The following is a 16,733-nucleotide window of genomic DNA, read 5'->3' as shown; positions in this document are numbered from 1 at the left end:
CGGCATCACAGCAGTGCGCTACATCGATCAAGCTCTCAGACCCCACGTCACACCACATTTCGCACTTCATCGAAAGAACTTTTTCCAGCATGACAACGCCCGTGCCCACAACAGAACGGTGTCAACGTTATGCACTGACCAGCCCTTAATTGAACATCTTTGGGATGAAATTCAGAGGAGACTTAATAACGTCGCACCGAGGCCACACACAGCCGATGGATTGCGCCAGGCTTTTCTGAGAGTGTGGTTCCAGGTGCCAATGGCGTTCATCAGTCGTCTGGTCCACTCCATGTACAGACGCTGCCCTGCTGTTATTGACACTCGCGGTGGACACACCAGATACTGATGTATATAGACTGTACAGACTCTAAACCTTCGCGTAATGTCTTGGAATTGTGATGAATTAATCACCAATGTGTCAACATACTGTTCACATAAAATTGCTTTGATCCATTTAGCAAGTCATTTTCTAGAATGATTTGATTAAAGTGCCTCTCTGATTTTGAAATCGTACTGACGTTTGTTTTGTTTTTTTGCGGTTTAGTATATTTTAAAATGCATATTATCGAGTAGTATCCCCCCTTAACAGTAGTAACCGATGAAATACCAGTAAAATACTTTACCTTCTTCATCTTACCCTTGAAGTAATCGTAGTTATTGCCCCCCCCCCCGCCTTCCGAAGAAAGAGAGAGAGAGAGAGAGAGAGAGAGAGGTCATTTTGGTTTGGGACTAACACATGGTTCAATTTTATTTCAATAAATTTCATCCAGATTTTCCGGCGGGGTTCCCCTTTGTCAGTGATGCAGGACGGAGGGCCTGACAATCACAGCTGTCTGCGAAAAGCCGATGTTCGGATGTTGCGAAAAGCCGAGGTCCCGTGTACACTTTGGCGTGCACGTAAAAGATTCCTTGAAAGTTGGAATTTGCTGTAAGAGTAGGCCATAGTGCCGTTGTCTGGGCAAAATTTAACGGTCGCGTCAGAGGTCCTATGACGTCAGATATTGATTAATCAATCAGCGTTGACGTTTCTAAAGGTTTACCCACAGTTCCGTGCATGGCCAGCCAAGAAGTCGCTGTAACAGACCTTCCAGATCCTAGTGTAGTAGACAAATAAAACGAAATTTCGAACTATAAAAAACGAAACGAAATAGGATCTGTGTTTTATTCTGTCTGAAAAGTTCTTGGTTTCAGACTAACAGGCTGACGCTGTTACCTGACACTAAACCATATATTCCATTCATAACTTGTATTTTATCTGTATGATTTATACCCCCACCCCACACCCCTCTCTCTCACACACATACACACACACTCACACACAATCTCTGTCAGTTTCAATCTCAAAATAAACACAAACTAGTGTTTAAAAGGCGTTGAACAACATTCATCTATAGGATGTGGTCTGCTTTGTGGGGTTGATGTGTGGAATTCCTAAAATTGGCGGGAAATGTGATAATATCTCGGAAAGGTCCCTCAAACGCCTGATTACCATACATAATCAAACAACTACTCGTAAAAACCGGGTTTCCAAACTATTTCTCTGGGGTGGCGATACCCCCCCTCCCCCACTCCCACCTTGGAATTCCCAAGTGTCCAACACATTGCATAAACGAATTTTAGAAATTGGAGAGTTGACGACAAGAGGGTGGGTTGGTGTCTAGGGGCTGATTGTAAGTTCTTCATCCCTCCCAAAAAGAGAAATGGGGTTTAACGTCCACTCGACACAAACTAGGTTATTTCGAGACTAACATATGGTTATTTCAATAAATTACTTGCGCGTTAGGGGTCTTTAGCAGTGGGAGTAAACACACGAGGCTGGACAGGCGACAAGTTGAATCAATGACAGACCTTATGATACAACGCACACACGCTAACCATTCGGCCACCCCCCCCCCCCCCCAACTAAAATAGACCACACATAATGTCAAATAAAATATTTGATTTATTTGTTATGCAGTTATGATGATCAATACAGCTTTATCATATAAATTATAATTTCAATGTCGTTATCCCGTAGACATAGCCAGGTCATTATTCCAAGGTCTTGGGTCAAATCCTTATCACTATCAATGTCGTTATTCCAGGGACATAACCAGGTCATATCTTTATCACTATCGTCTGAAACAAAAAAATAGAAAAACAATTTAGTTTTTATACATGAATCAGACAATCCGAATACAAAAAGTATATGAAAACAGCAGAGACAACCCACAAAGTCTTTCACAACTGAATAAAGAGTATATCAATATATAGTTAGATGAACCCCTTTATTTATTTCACAGTTGACTAATATTTTATGTTCTAGAAAGAGTAAGCAGACTCTGCCTCGTGTACGAAAACCGGTACAACTATCAGGCACGATGCCAATACCTGCCCGAATTCATTAATATATTATTGACCCAAAGACATGTAGAATGAGAGAGAGAGAAATGGGGTTTAACGTCCACTCGACACAAACTAGTTCATTTCGGAATTAAATTTAGAATGAATAGTAAGGCAAGTGTATTAAAGATTAGTTCATTATGCTTTGAAAGAGGAAACATGACGATACGAACATAATTCAGTACATAGATTCTGGTCTTATAGACAGCTAAAAGCTAGGGTAATGTGTAACAAAATGTAATGATTGCAAGTTTTAACGTAATGGTCATGTTATAAGTAATGGAGGATTGTACCCCTAATTAATTACACCCCTAATGACATGTAATGGTCAAATACTAACAACCTAATGGTTACATTTACAAAGTAATTGGAATGTTACTAATTACATTGACAATGAAAATGCTTTACCTTACTGAGAGTCTTGAATCACATCCCGTTTTTTCCATCCCAAACGAAATCGTGGGACTCGGATATCTGGTATTCGTGGCATTGGGATGCTTCGGATTGGTGGGATGCTTGGGATTCGGACGGCTGGGATTCGGATGCTTGGGGTCAACCATGCCTCTGTATGGACAAAAAGTAGTCCGAAAATCAAAACACCAGCCAATAATTTCATCTGAAATAATAAAGGATTTATTTGAATAACATTCTCTTACCATTAATGCTCTCTCTCTCTCTCTCTCTCTCTCTCTCTATCTCTCTCTCTCTCTCTCTCTCTCATAAATGGTCATTTCGGGACTAACATAAAATTTCTTTTTATTTCTATAAATCGCTTGCGCGTAGGGGTCTTTAACGGTGGGAGAAAACCGGAGGACCAGGAGAAAACACACGAGGTTTGACAGACAAAAACATGAGAGTTAGACTTGACTAAATAGTTAGTGAACTTCATCAATGCAAAAAGAAAGGTAGACTCGACTAAATAGTAAGTGAACTTCATCAATGCAAAACTATCACAAATGGAAATTAATTATATTTTAAACATTTTCTCTCTGAAGTTATATTATTCATAATTGAAAGGGTGGAATTGTCTTTCGAGATGTCATTTATAAAAAACCACATATCATCAAATGCCCATAATGTCGGACAAAGTTGTAGATTCCAAAGTAGATTTAGAGACTGTACATCTGTCTATGGACTATGGGTTGCTTTGAACTGTTTAAGGCAGTAAATGTTCTAAGCTTGTTATGTATCTTTTATCAATATTCGTGAGCATACTGATTGTAACAACAGCCCCGCGGCAACCATAGATAAACAAAGAATGTTATATGTTAGTCTCAAGATGACCTGCATAAAGATGCCATGGTCTGAGCATGGCTAGGAACAGCGTCGAGTTGTTCAGTTGAAAAGACAGAACATACATTTTAGTATATTTATAGGTTTATAAATGATCACTTGCTTGTGATAGCAAAGATTCACACGCGGGTATGAAGACGGATCCAGGAATTTTGGCAGGAGGGGGTTTGCCAGGTTCCTGTTAAGGACAATTTGACAGTTGACACTGCATGATGCCATCATCGTCTTCCAATTACGTAGGCATACATACATACATATTTCTCGCAGTGTTTCGTTTGATTAGAGCTAATCTCACTTAACACTGCTGTAATGGAAGCAAATGTCTGTTCTAAATTATGACTAGTCAATAGTCCGATTAACAACCAATAGCTAACTGCTTAACAATATCATTACGCTTTAAACAGAGCTCCAAATTCGACCAAATAAGGTTACATAACGTTACGTCATGACTTGCGATTATATTATGCCCAATTAACCAGTGCATAGCAGAATATTGCTGAAAAACTAATTGCGTGACAAACGAGGCTATCAACACGCATACGATGTAAACAATACTGTTTGGAGACAAGCAATATCGTAACCGTTTTTAATACCTTAAATATTGTCCAAAGTTTTAGGAAAGAGTGGGGTGGGGGTATAAGCTGCATAATTCCAACAGTTGTGTTTTCGTTTCGTCACAAATACGCAGGTTGAGGAAGACCTCGGTCTTTTGCGCATTCCGAAAGACTAACCACTCAACATACCACATGTTCACTGACATCCCTTGGCCCCTAAACAAATGGCAGTTGGATTAACATAGAAATACCCAACTCGCAATAAAAATAAATAATGATAAATAATAAACCAACGAAATACAGAAAATAAACCTTACCTTGTTCTAGTAATGATGATACTGCTAAGTGATTTAATGGAAGTTTGACTTGAATTTATATAGGTATAGAAACAGGATTTAACAAACGGACTAATACGTAGGTTAGAATAGCGCTTAGACCTAATTTATAATACACCTTTATTAATGCAACCTTATTTCAGAAGTTAATATATAACTTTATCTACCACACGATCAATCTGTACCTCACTGGCCTTTGTTCTAAAATGCGTCATGCTACAATTTTTATTCAGTGAAGTTGTCGAAAACTAATTGTCCACGTGTACCGATTCTTTGATGTAATTATACTCAATAATGACAGACAGACAGTGTCGATCTCATTATAAAATATCATTATACATGATTGACTCTAGTTATTGATTGTAGGTAACAGATTCACGGGAGGGTGGGGGGCCAAATGGTTAGCACGAGCGCGCTGTATGATAAGGTCTGTTATTGAGTCAACTGGTGTGGTTTCGAATCCCCGGTTGTACGTGACAAGGAGTAGGGCTGCCTGTCCAATCTCTTGGGTTTTCTCCAGGTCCTCCAGCCCCCCCCCCCTCATACACACACACACTGCTAAAGACCCCTACGCGCAAGCGAATTATTGAAATAAAAAGGAACCCGAAATGACCTGAGATACAGATTGATCGTGTGGTAGATAAATTTATTTATTAACTTCTGAAATAAGATTGCATTTATAAAGGTGTATTATAAAATTAGGTCTGGGCGCTGTTTCTATACTTATATAAATACAAGTCAAACTTTCATTAAATCACTTAGCAGTATCATCATTACTAGAACAAGGTAAGTTTTGTTTTCTGCTCGGGGCAGAACAGTAGGACGTTAAACCCCATTTCATTTCATTTCGATAAAATATTAAAATATTTCCAAAAATATTACATTGGGGGGGGGGGGGGCTATATTTTATATTTCAGCAAACTAATATTTTCATTAGTCTGAAAGAGAAACAATCTGATTAGAATACAGATCTATATTTCGTTCCGTTTTTTAAACTTTCGATGGCCTACAGTACATGAAGATCTGGCCGGTTGTATTTAAATTTCGAGTCAGAGGTCCTATGACGTCAGATATTGATTAATCAATCAGCGTTGACGTTTCTAAAGTTTTACCCACATGAAGTCGCTGTAACAGATGATTTCATTGGCTAATCCGTCACGCCATAATAACTCTTCCAGATCCTAAATTCCATTAATGAGAAAAAATTGCATAGTTTCGGCTCTAATCCACAAGCTAAACATAAACTACCGCTGCATTTAATTGGTGTTGACATCTTTATTGCATACTTCAGCGTCCGATCATGTTTTTGTTTACATTGGTAATGTGCGCAGAAAGAGATGTGCACTTCCGGGAGGAATTCCTCCCGGCAAGATGGCTGCCCGCTACCTGTCTCTATATTGAAGTCAGAATAGCGCAGTGACGTAGGAAACAGCCTGACGTCATTTAGAGCAGGTTGTCTAGTCCAAGGAGTATTAATATGAAACAGACATTGCCTGAGTAGAGCGAAGCTAATTATTGTCAAATATAAAACCTTCATAATTAATTTTCTCGAGTGATACAAACAATGTTAAATAATTTAGTTTTTCAAAATTGATTTTAATTTAGATTTAAATTTTATACATTAATTTTTTTTAAAAAAAAAAGAACAAAAAAGTGTGAGAATTATTTTCATTGACGTAAAAAAATATGTGACGTCATTGATTAGACGCGTCATAGAAATAGTTCTATGAGGCGCGTAATCTCGCTTGGACGAAATTCGGTGTGTAGAATTAAGATGCTAATTGTAGGCCGGTTGGGGAGGTTCGGGTGTTTCCGGAATCCAAAATGGCCGCTTTATATAAATGAAAATTTTGGGGAATACTAACCCCTAATCCTAACCCTAACCCTTTTTAGAAGACTGAACTTGGATCTAATTTAATGTTTACCCCTCTTAAAAGGGTTATGGTTAGGGTTCGGGTTAGTATTCCCCAAAATACTCATTTATAAAAATCGGCCATTTTGGGCTCCGGAAATTCCCGAACCTCCCCAACCGCCCTACAATTAGCATCTCCCAGAATTATTTTTGTTAGTTACGTGATCTCGTTTGGTCGAGATTTGGTAAGTTGACATGCGCATTGCCTGTTTTCCCCAGTGTATCCGGTTCCTGTCTGAATTTTTTTTTAATCAACAGTCTGTGGGTGACATTTTCAATTACGCTCCTACTCGACTTTGAATAAAATCATGCCGTCTGCACTAAAGTCAAAGTAAAAGGCCAGATATAAAGATCGACAACATTCTGTTACTTGTCACAGGTAAGTTTTACTGTAAAATTATTATTTATATGTAACAGGCATTGCCTGAGTAGAGCGAAGCTTATTATTGTTAAATATAAAACCTTCATTCATAATTAATTTTCTCAGGTGATACAAAAAATATTAAATAATTTAGTTTTTATTGAGATCTAAATTTTATACAAAAAAGTGTGAGAATTATTTTCATTGACGTAAAAAAATATGTGACGTCATTGATTAGACGCGTCATAGAAATAGTTCTATGAGGCGAGTAATCTCGCTTGGGCGAGATTTGGCGGATAGAATTATTTTTGTTAGTTACGTGATCTCGCTTGGATGAGATTTGGTAAGTTGACATGCGCATTGCCTGTTTTGCCCAGTGTATCCGGTTCCGGCTGAATTTTTTTTTAATCAACAGTTTGTGGGTGACATTTTCAATTACGCTCCTGTGTTACCGGAAAAGAGCTTTGCACAAGCACCGCGTTTCCTTGCACTTATCTTTTGACATTCATTGTTGTCAATGTTGTTGACATCGTACTAGAACTAAGCCTACTTGTCTATTGACCATTGAGGCAGTCTGTCAACACTACCCTACCCCAATGGGCCATTTAATTGTCCATCTACCATTTTTGGCATCACAAATGTCATCTTTGTAATTGCGACAGCGCGACATTATTTACGGTCTTCCCTATCTAAGAAGGCCAAGGCTAAGCGGCAAGCAAAGCACCCACTTGACTCCCTGGACTTGAGTTGACTGTCTAGGCCCTAGCCTAGGTCCGTTGAACCGAAGACGTGACGTGAAGTACTGTATAGGCCTATGTATACAATTGATAATAATTACTTTATTTGACATTAAAACTAACGAGGCCTAAGTTACTAAGTAAATGTTTTGGATAATTCATTAAAAAGAAAAACACGATACAGGCCTATCCTATCTATAATACTATAGTAACAATAATAATTAATATGCTAGTTTGCCTGGTTTTATTTTTTAACAATTTGAAATTATTTTATTATTAGGCCTAATAATATGCTAGTGATAAGGGAGATTTTTCACAGATAAAAGATAATTTAAAATAATAAGAATATCACAGATAAGAGGTAACAAAGTGTAAATTATCTACAAAAAATCCTGTTTTAATTGGTTTAATAATAATCTTCCCAATTAAATATTGAATTAATTTAAAGGCTCAATACCACTCTTGTTGTAACTGAATAATATGTCCCAATCTTTATTCTGGTCAACAAATTGTACTATTTTACAATATTCCAATTAATTGATGATACAAATTTCATCTTTACACACCTAATTTAAAAAATTGGAAAAATTCAACTAAATGATTCGAAAAGCCTGACGTAAAGCTTTTCAAATGTGACTTGGATTTAAAAATATTTTTGAACCTTCTGGACAAGTAAAATAGGATTTAATGGATAATTTACGCAACAGGTAAGACACTAACACATCTAGTACTTAGAATAAGACTATTTTTTTTATTTTCTGGAGCTGTCAACCTAGCAAGAGTGTTATTGTCCCTTTAAACAATCCAGTTTTGAAAATATTTTCTCCAAAAGGACTAGTTTACCACTTTATTTTTTTTCTACAATTTACTAGAATAATTGGCCTTCATATTATTTTATTCTCTTATTGTATATACATTAAATATATATATATATATATATAACTGTTATTAATTCTGTATGAGTCTTATGACTTTAAATAAATGAGAATGTGAAATCATAAATGTGAATATGTTTTTTTTTTATTATTTAGCCTAGTTACTTTAATCACATAATTTTTGCCTTCCTCGTAATTTTCTTGTCTGTGGTTGGTCATTAATAATAATATTAATTATTAGGATTCACCTAATTTTTTTCTGGGATGGGTCTATCACTATCATCAGTCTATTCCTCAAACTAGTCAAAGTCAAAGCTAGGAATAGGCACATTAGTCCCACTGTTCTGCTCCGAAACTGGGATAATGAAGACGGGCATACGCCATACAGTGTGCAATGAGGGAAATTTTGCCCAGGCGGCGGCACTACGGCCTACTCTTATATAGAATTCCAACTGCCAAGGGATCTTTTACGTGCACGCCAATGTGTACACGGGACCTCGGTTTTTCGTCCCATCCGTACGACTAGACAGCCGTCCTTGTCAGGCCCTCCGTCCTGCATCATTGACAAGGGGAAACCACGCCGAAAAATCTGGATGCACTTTCTCGGCCAATGCAGGGATCGAACACCCGACATGTGGGGTCATAATTGTCCAAAACTCTATTTTAGGCGCTTGTCAAGTTATCTGTGCCACGGCGTATTTGAAAGTAAAATAAAATAAAAATACTAAAAGTATTACAGTGTGGAATTCCTAAAATTGGCGGGAAATATCATAATATCTCGGAAAGGTCCCTCGTAAAAACTGGGTTTCCCAACTGTTCCTCTGGGGTGACGATATCACCCCTCCCCCACTCCCACCTTGGAATTCCCAAGTGTCCAACACATTGCATAAACAAATTTTAGAAATTGGAGAGTTGACGACAAGAGGGTGGGTTGGTGTCTAGGGGCTGATTGTAAGTTCTTCATCCCTCCAAAAAAGAGAAATGAGGTTTAACGTCCACTCGACACAAACTAGGTTATTTCGAGACTAACATATGGTTATTTCAATAAATTACTTGCGCGTTAGGGGTCTTTAGCAGTGGGAGGAAACCGAGAAAAAACCACACGAGGTTGGACAGGCGACCAGTTGAATCAATGACAGACCTTATGATACAACGCACACACGCTAACCATTCGGCCACCCCCCCCCCCCAACTAAAAAAGACCACACATAATGTCAAATAAAATATTTAATTTATTTGTTATGCAGTTACGATGATCAATACAGCTTTATCATATAAATTATAATTTCAATGTCGTTATTCCGGGGATATAGCCAGGTCATTATTCCAAGGTCTTAGGTCAAATCCTTATCACTATCAATGTCGTTATTCCAGGGACATAACCAGGTCATATCTTTATCACTATCGTCTGAAACAAAAAAAATAGAAAAACAATTTAGTTTTTATACATGAATCAGACAATCCGAATACAAAAAGTATATGAAAACAGCAGAGACAACCCACAAAGTCTTTCACAACTGAATAAAGAGTATATCAATATATAGTTAGCTGAACCCCTTTATTTATTTCACAGTTGACTAATATTTTATGTTCTAGAAAGAGTAAGCAGACTCTGCCTCGTGTACGAAAACCGGTACAACTATCAGGCACGATGTCAATACCTGCCCGAATTCATTAATATATTATTGACCCAAAGACATGTAGAATGAGAGAGAGAGAAATGGGGTTTAACGTCCACTCGACACAAACTAGTTCATTTCGGAATTAAATTTAGAATGAATAGTAAGGCAAGTGTATTAAAGATTAGTTCATTATGCTTTGAAAGAGGAAACATGACGATACGAACATAATTCAGTACATAGATTCTGGTTTTATAGACAGCTCAAAGCTAGGGTAATGTGTAACATTGCAAGTTTTAACGTAATGGTCATGTAATAAGTAATGGAGGATTGTACCCCTAATTAATTACACCCCTAATGACATGTAATGGTCAAATACTAACAACCTAATGGTTACATTTACAAAGTAATTGGAATGTTACCAATTACATTGACAATGAAAATGCTTTACCTTACTGAGAGTCTTGAATCACATCCCGTTTTTTCCATCCCAAACGAAATCGTGGGACTCGGATATCTGGTATTCGTGGCATTGGGATGCTTCGGATTGGTGGGATGCTTGGGATTCGGACGGCTGGGATTCGGATGCTTGGGGTCAACCATGCCTCTGTATGGACAAAAAGTAGTCCGAAAATCAAAACACCAGCCAATAATTTCATCTGAAATAATAAAGGATTTATTTGAATAACATTCTCTTACCATTAATGCTCTCTCTCTCTCTCTCTCTCTCTCTCTCTCTCTCTCTCATAAATGGTCATTTCGGGACTAACATAAAATTTCTTTTTATTTCTATAAATCGCTTGCGCGTAGGGGTCTTTAACGGTGGGAGAAAACCGGAGGACCAGGAGAAAACACACGAGGTTTGACAGACAAAAACATGAGAGTTAGACTTGACTAAATAGTTAGTGAACTTCATCAATGCAAAAAGAAAGGTAGACTCGACTAAATAGTAAGTGAACTTCATCAATGCAAAACTATCACAAATGGAAATTAATTATATTTTAAACATTTTCTCTCTGAAGTTATATTATTCATAATTGAAAGGGTGGAATTGTCTTTCGAGATGTCATTTATATAAAACCACATATCATCAAATGCCCATAATGTCGGACAAAGTTGTAGATTCCAAAGTAGATTTAGAGACGGTACATATGTCTATGGACTATGGGTTGCTTTGAACTGTTTCAGGCAGTAAATGTTCTAAGCTTGTTATGTATCTTTTATCAATATTCGTGAGCATACTGATTGTAACAACAGCCCCGCGGCAACCATAGATAAACAAAGAATGTTATATGTTAGTCTGAAGATGACCTGCATAAAGATGCCATGGTCTGAGCATGGCTAGAAACAGCGTCGAGTTGTTCAGTTGAAAAGACCGAACATACATTTTAGTATATTTATAGGTTTATAAATGATCACTTGCTTGTGATAGCAAAGATTCACACGCGGGTATGAAGACGGATCCAGGAATTTTGGCAGGAGGGGATTTGCCAGGTTCCTGTTAAGGACATCTGACACTGCATGATGCGACCATCGTCTTCCAATTACGTAGGCATACATACATACATATTTCTCGCAGTGTTTCGTTTGATTAGAGCTAATCCCACTTAACACTGCTGTAATGGACGCAAATTTATGTTCCAAATTATGACTAGTCAATAGTCCGATTAACAACCAATAGCTTACTGCGTAACAATATCATTACGCTTTAAACAGAGCTCCAAATTCCACCAAATATGTTTACATAACGTTACGTCATGACTCACGATTTTATTATGCCCAATTAACCAGTGGATAACAGAATATTGCAGAAAAACTAATTGCGTGACAAACGAGACTATCAACACGTACGGATACAGTGTAAACAATACAATTTGGAGACGAACGATACTTTTCCGGTTTTTAATAACTTAAATCACCGTCAAAAGTTTAAGGGAAGAGTGGGGAGGGCGTGCAAGCTGCATATTTTCGTTTTACTTGCACGTCACAAATACGCAGGTTGAGGAAGACCTCGGTCTTTTGCCCATTCCGAAAGACTAACCGCTCAAGATACCACATGTTCACTGAAACTCCTTGGCCCTGATACAAATGGCAGTTGGATTAACATAGAAATACCCCACTCGCAATAAAAATAAATAATGATAAATAATAAACCAACGAAATACAGAAAACAAAACTTACCTTGTTCTAGTAATGATGATACTGCTAAGTGATTTAATGAAAGTTTCACTTGTATTTATATAAGTATAGAAACAGGATTTAACAAACTGACTAATATGTCGGTTAGAATAGCGCTTAGACCTAATTTATAATACACCTTTATAAATGGAACCTTATTTCAAAAGTTAATATATAAATGTATAGATTGTAACACCCAAGTCTGTTTGTAATTATTGAATATAATTCCATCACAGAATCGAGAAACAGGATTTAACAAACTGACTAATATGTAGGTTAGAATAGCGCCAAGGCCCAATCTATAATACACCTTTATAAATACAATCTTAATTCAAAAGTTAATATATAACTTTATCTACCACATGATCAATCTGTACCTCACTGACCTTTGTTCTAAAATGCGTCATGCTACAATTTTTATTCAGTGAAGTTGTCTAAAACTAATTGTACCGATTCTTTGATGGAATTATACTAAATAATGACAAACAGGCAGACAGTGTCGACCTCATTATAAAATATCATTATACATGATTGACTCTAGTTATTGATTGTAGGTAACAGATTCACGGGTGGGTGGGGGGCCGAATGGTTAGTACGTGCGCGCTGTATCATAAGGTCTGTTATTGAGTCAACTGGTGTGGTTTCGATTCCCCGGTTGTACGTGACAAGGGGTAGGTCTGCCTGTCCAATCTCGTGGGTTTTCTCCGGGTCCTCCAGCCCCCACCACACCACACACACACAGTGCTAAAGACTCCTACGCGCAAGCGAATTATTGAAATAAAAAGGAACCCGAAATGACCTGAGGTACAGATTGATCGTGTGGTAGATAAATTTATATATTAACTTCTGAAATAAGATTGCATTTATAAAGGTGTATTATAAAATTAGGTCTGGGCGCTGTTTCTATACTTATATAAATACAAGTCAAACTTTCATTAAATCACTTAGCAGTATCATCATTACTAGAACAAGGTAAGTTTTGTTTTCTGTATTTCGTTGGTTTATTATTGATCATTATTCATTTTTGTTGCGAGTGAGGTATTTCTATGTTAATACAACTGCCATTTGTATCCGGGCCAAGGAGTTTCAGTGAACATGTGGTATGTTGAGCGGATAGTCTTTCGGATTGGGCAAAAGACCGAGGTCTTCCTCAACCTGCGTATTTGTGACGTGCAAGTGAAACGAAAACACCATTGTTGGAATTATGCAGCTTGTGCCCCACCCCACTCTTCCCTAAAACTTTGGCCAAGATTTAAGGTATTAAAAAAGGTTACGATATTGATCGTCTCCTAACAATATTGTTTTCATTGTATCCGTGTTGATAGCCTCGTTTGTCACGCAATTAGTTTTTCTGCAATATTCTGCTATGCACCGGTAACGTTATGTATGTAACGTTATGTAAACATATTTGGTCGAATTTGGAGCTCTGTTTTAAACGTAATGATATTGTTACGCAGTTAGTGTAACTACCCCCGGCCTTAAGGTAGTTATGGGGGCCGCTTACAAAAGTGTAACTGAACATTTTGTTGACAGCTAAAACTTAAAGTAGCTAAGTCTCTAACTCAATATCATCCAAAACCTTCGACAATGAAAACATGAATAATTTGTCAATTTTAATCAACATTGGTGTTGTGATCTTACCGGGAAAAGATGGGCTTCTGATATCCAATATTTAACACAAAATAAACATTTTACGATTGGTACACGAATCGTGTACCATAATGCGTTTCAGCGCAATTTGATACAAGCGACTCGGAAGAACGAAGTTAAACATATTCCACAAGTCATGTGAAACGGTGACCCCATATTCTTATCTGGAGAGCATGTGCAATAAATACTATCGGTATAGACTTGCATTGCCATTCGACTGAGACTTCTGGCGTATTTCGCCGAACATAATTGCTTTTAAATTAGAGTATAAACGGAAACGATTGAAGATAAATCAGTTTATTTACATTCATATAACATTATTATATACGTTGCGACCCATTTGTGTCAATTTGTAGGTCCCGAATATTAGCGATTTAGCTCCTTTAACATAAACAGCAAAGTTAACTCACTCTTCCCATTATAAGTTTGGGGGGTTGGATGGCTGAATGGTAAGCGTGCGCGCGCTGTATCATAAAGTCTGTCATTGAGTCGACTGGCGTAGTTTCGAATCCCCGATTGTACGTGACAAGGAGTAGGGTCGCCTGTCCAACCTCGTGGGTTTTCTCCGGGTCCTCCGGTTTCCTCCCACTGCTAAAGACCCCTACGCGCAAGCGAATTATTGAAATAAAATTTTAAAAAATCCCCCCAAAAAACATGTTAGTTCCGAAATGACCTAGTTTGTGTCGAGTGGACGTTAAACCCCATTTCTCTCCCCCTCTCTCTCTCTACCATGTAAGTTTAATTTAAGGTCTGGATACTGTACGGATGAGGATAGGTCGAAGGGCTTTCTATTTTTAACTAATACTAACTCGTCTACCACAAGAATAAACAACTGGATGCAGTAGGCCTATACAGTTTAATTACAGCATACACAATTGCGATACAGCATACAAAATCGTTGAATGAAATATCAATGACATGATGTGGCGTTGCAAATAAATGAATGAAAACTTTTCAATGTCATCTTTTTGGCGCTATTGCACATTTGCACCTCTACCAGTTCCCGTGGTCGTAGAGACTTGAAATTTGCAGGGGATATTAAGGGAGACTAGCCATGATCCCACGCCAAATTTCAACCGAATTATTTTACCGACTTTTTTTATCTTCAAACGAGATACGAGTTTATCCGTTCGACGCCATTTTCTTTGTTGACTATTTAGACTCGAATATCAAGACACTAAGACGGGTTCCGACACACTGCGCTTCCTGTCTAACGCTGCAGTTCGTAATAATAATAATATTTTTAGTATATTTTAACTTTTGCGCTAAGCCACCATTTTTTTTATAAACGACTATTTGGCGCTGACTAGATGGATTGGCCTTTACGTGTGAATATCGCTGTGACCTTGACGCTGACCCGGACTGTAAATTTTCCATTGAGCTCGAAACCTTTGTGCGTTTATGCGCGCCATGGCCATATTTCTTGCTGTATTTTTGAGGTTAATGTTTGAGGTGAAAGCAGAGACGACACCCCTCAGAAAAAGATAATTGGGTCAAATCGTGGGTCAAGGTCATGTTACAGAAAATTGAACTCAAACTTTTCAAAGTCAGTTTTCGGGCATTTCACCTTGACTTACGACCTTCACACAGTAACCATTTTAAAAGGTTATCATTTTGGCTTGGACCATCCACGTTTACCTTGGTCCTGTCACACACTGTCACTGCTTGGTCAAAACACGGTCAAAGGCAGAGGACACGTGTTCGAGAGGAAGGCTATGGGCGTGATCAATATGAAAGGTCGTGGTGACCTCCAGTAATCAACGCTAACCCACCGTGACCTCGATTTTGACCTTGACTCCAAACCTCCCATTGATCTCGGAATCTTTCCGTTTATTATTATTCAGTATATTCCCGTCTACAATACGAAAATTTAATACAAAATAATTGTCGCTTGGGCAATTAATATGCATGTTAAAACCCACATTTACAAGGAGTATTTATTACCACTTTCTTTTCTTTGTATGAAATGGGGTGATAAATATATATTCATGTTCAAGAAATGGGTGTTTTCAGATTTAGTTAAAAATTTAGATCCCATGGTTTGCATGACAAAGGATTTGTGTTTGAGTAATAAAACACATAGGCTATAATGTGAAGTACAGAATTAACAATGATACAGAGAAATCCCAATAATATAAAGGCCAATATTCAATCTGCGAAATAATTAATTATTAAAACATAGTTAAAACTTCAAAAATTGTAACGACTAAAGCGGAAACAAATCACGAACGATAGAAATATCAATTTTAAGCCAATCAACTTAGATCCGTTGATCGTGTAACTACTGATCACTAAAACAACAGCTAATCACGATAACAAGTATGTTTATTAATGAAAAATCTCTATTGGTTAGGGTTTTGTCATTTGATATACGTAATACTTTTTCCTGGACTGATCACACCCCCGAAAGTAAATATAGCTTCGTTGTTAGTGCAAACAACAGTTTCGGACATGCGCAAGTGCCCGAGCAAACACACCGGGAGTCAATGCAGTCACACCATAATATGCGTTTTAAAATAAATCAGTTCTAATAGGGGGGCTATCAACATGAAATGTTTTTAAAGATATATAGGCTATGGCATGGTTCTCAGGTTATTATTGACCACAATTTGATTTTAGTCTGTACGCTAGCTTGTTTTCAAATTAAAGGACAATATTGGTGCCAGTCATTATCACATATGTAATAGAACTGGTTAAAGGAGCTAAATCGCTAACACTTGGGACCTAGAAATTCACAAAAGTCGGTCGCAACGCATATAATACTGTAATACGAATGTATATAAACTGATTTACATTTAATGGTTTCCGTTTTTACTCCAATTTCAAATCAGTTATGT

The 16,733-nt window shown here is 37.5% G+C and overlaps 2 long non-coding RNA genes across 2 annotated transcripts; both read right to left on the bottom strand.

Moving 5' to 3' along the window:
• Positions 1-1,970: 1,970 nt before the first annotated feature.
• LOC126816491 (uncharacterized) lies at positions 1,971-4,577 on the bottom strand. Its single transcript, XR_007678411.2, has 3 exons — positions 4,547-4,577; positions 2,791-2,998; positions 1,971-2,118 (listed from the first exon to the last, which is right to left on the bottom strand). It is a non-coding gene; the product is annotated as an uncharacterized LOC126816491 (long non-coding RNA).
• Positions 4,578-9,663: 5,086 nt separating this feature from the next.
• LOC126816489 (uncharacterized) lies at positions 9,664-12,284 on the bottom strand. Its single transcript, XR_007678405.1, has 3 exons — positions 12,250-12,284; positions 10,520-10,727; positions 9,664-9,857 (listed from the first exon to the last, which is right to left on the bottom strand). It is a non-coding gene; the product is annotated as an uncharacterized LOC126816489 (long non-coding RNA).
• Positions 12,285-16,733: the final 4,449 nt, after the last annotated feature.

This window comes from Patella vulgata, chromosome 3 (assembly GCF_932274485.2).
Source record: "Patella vulgata chromosome 3, xgPatVulg1.2, whole genome shotgun sequence".
In the NCBI taxonomy this organism is placed as follows: domain Eukaryota; kingdom Metazoa; phylum Mollusca; class Gastropoda; family Patellidae; genus Patella; species Patella vulgata.
Note: the sequence above shows the minus strand (reverse complement) of the source record. Positions and strands in the feature narration are given on the sequence as shown.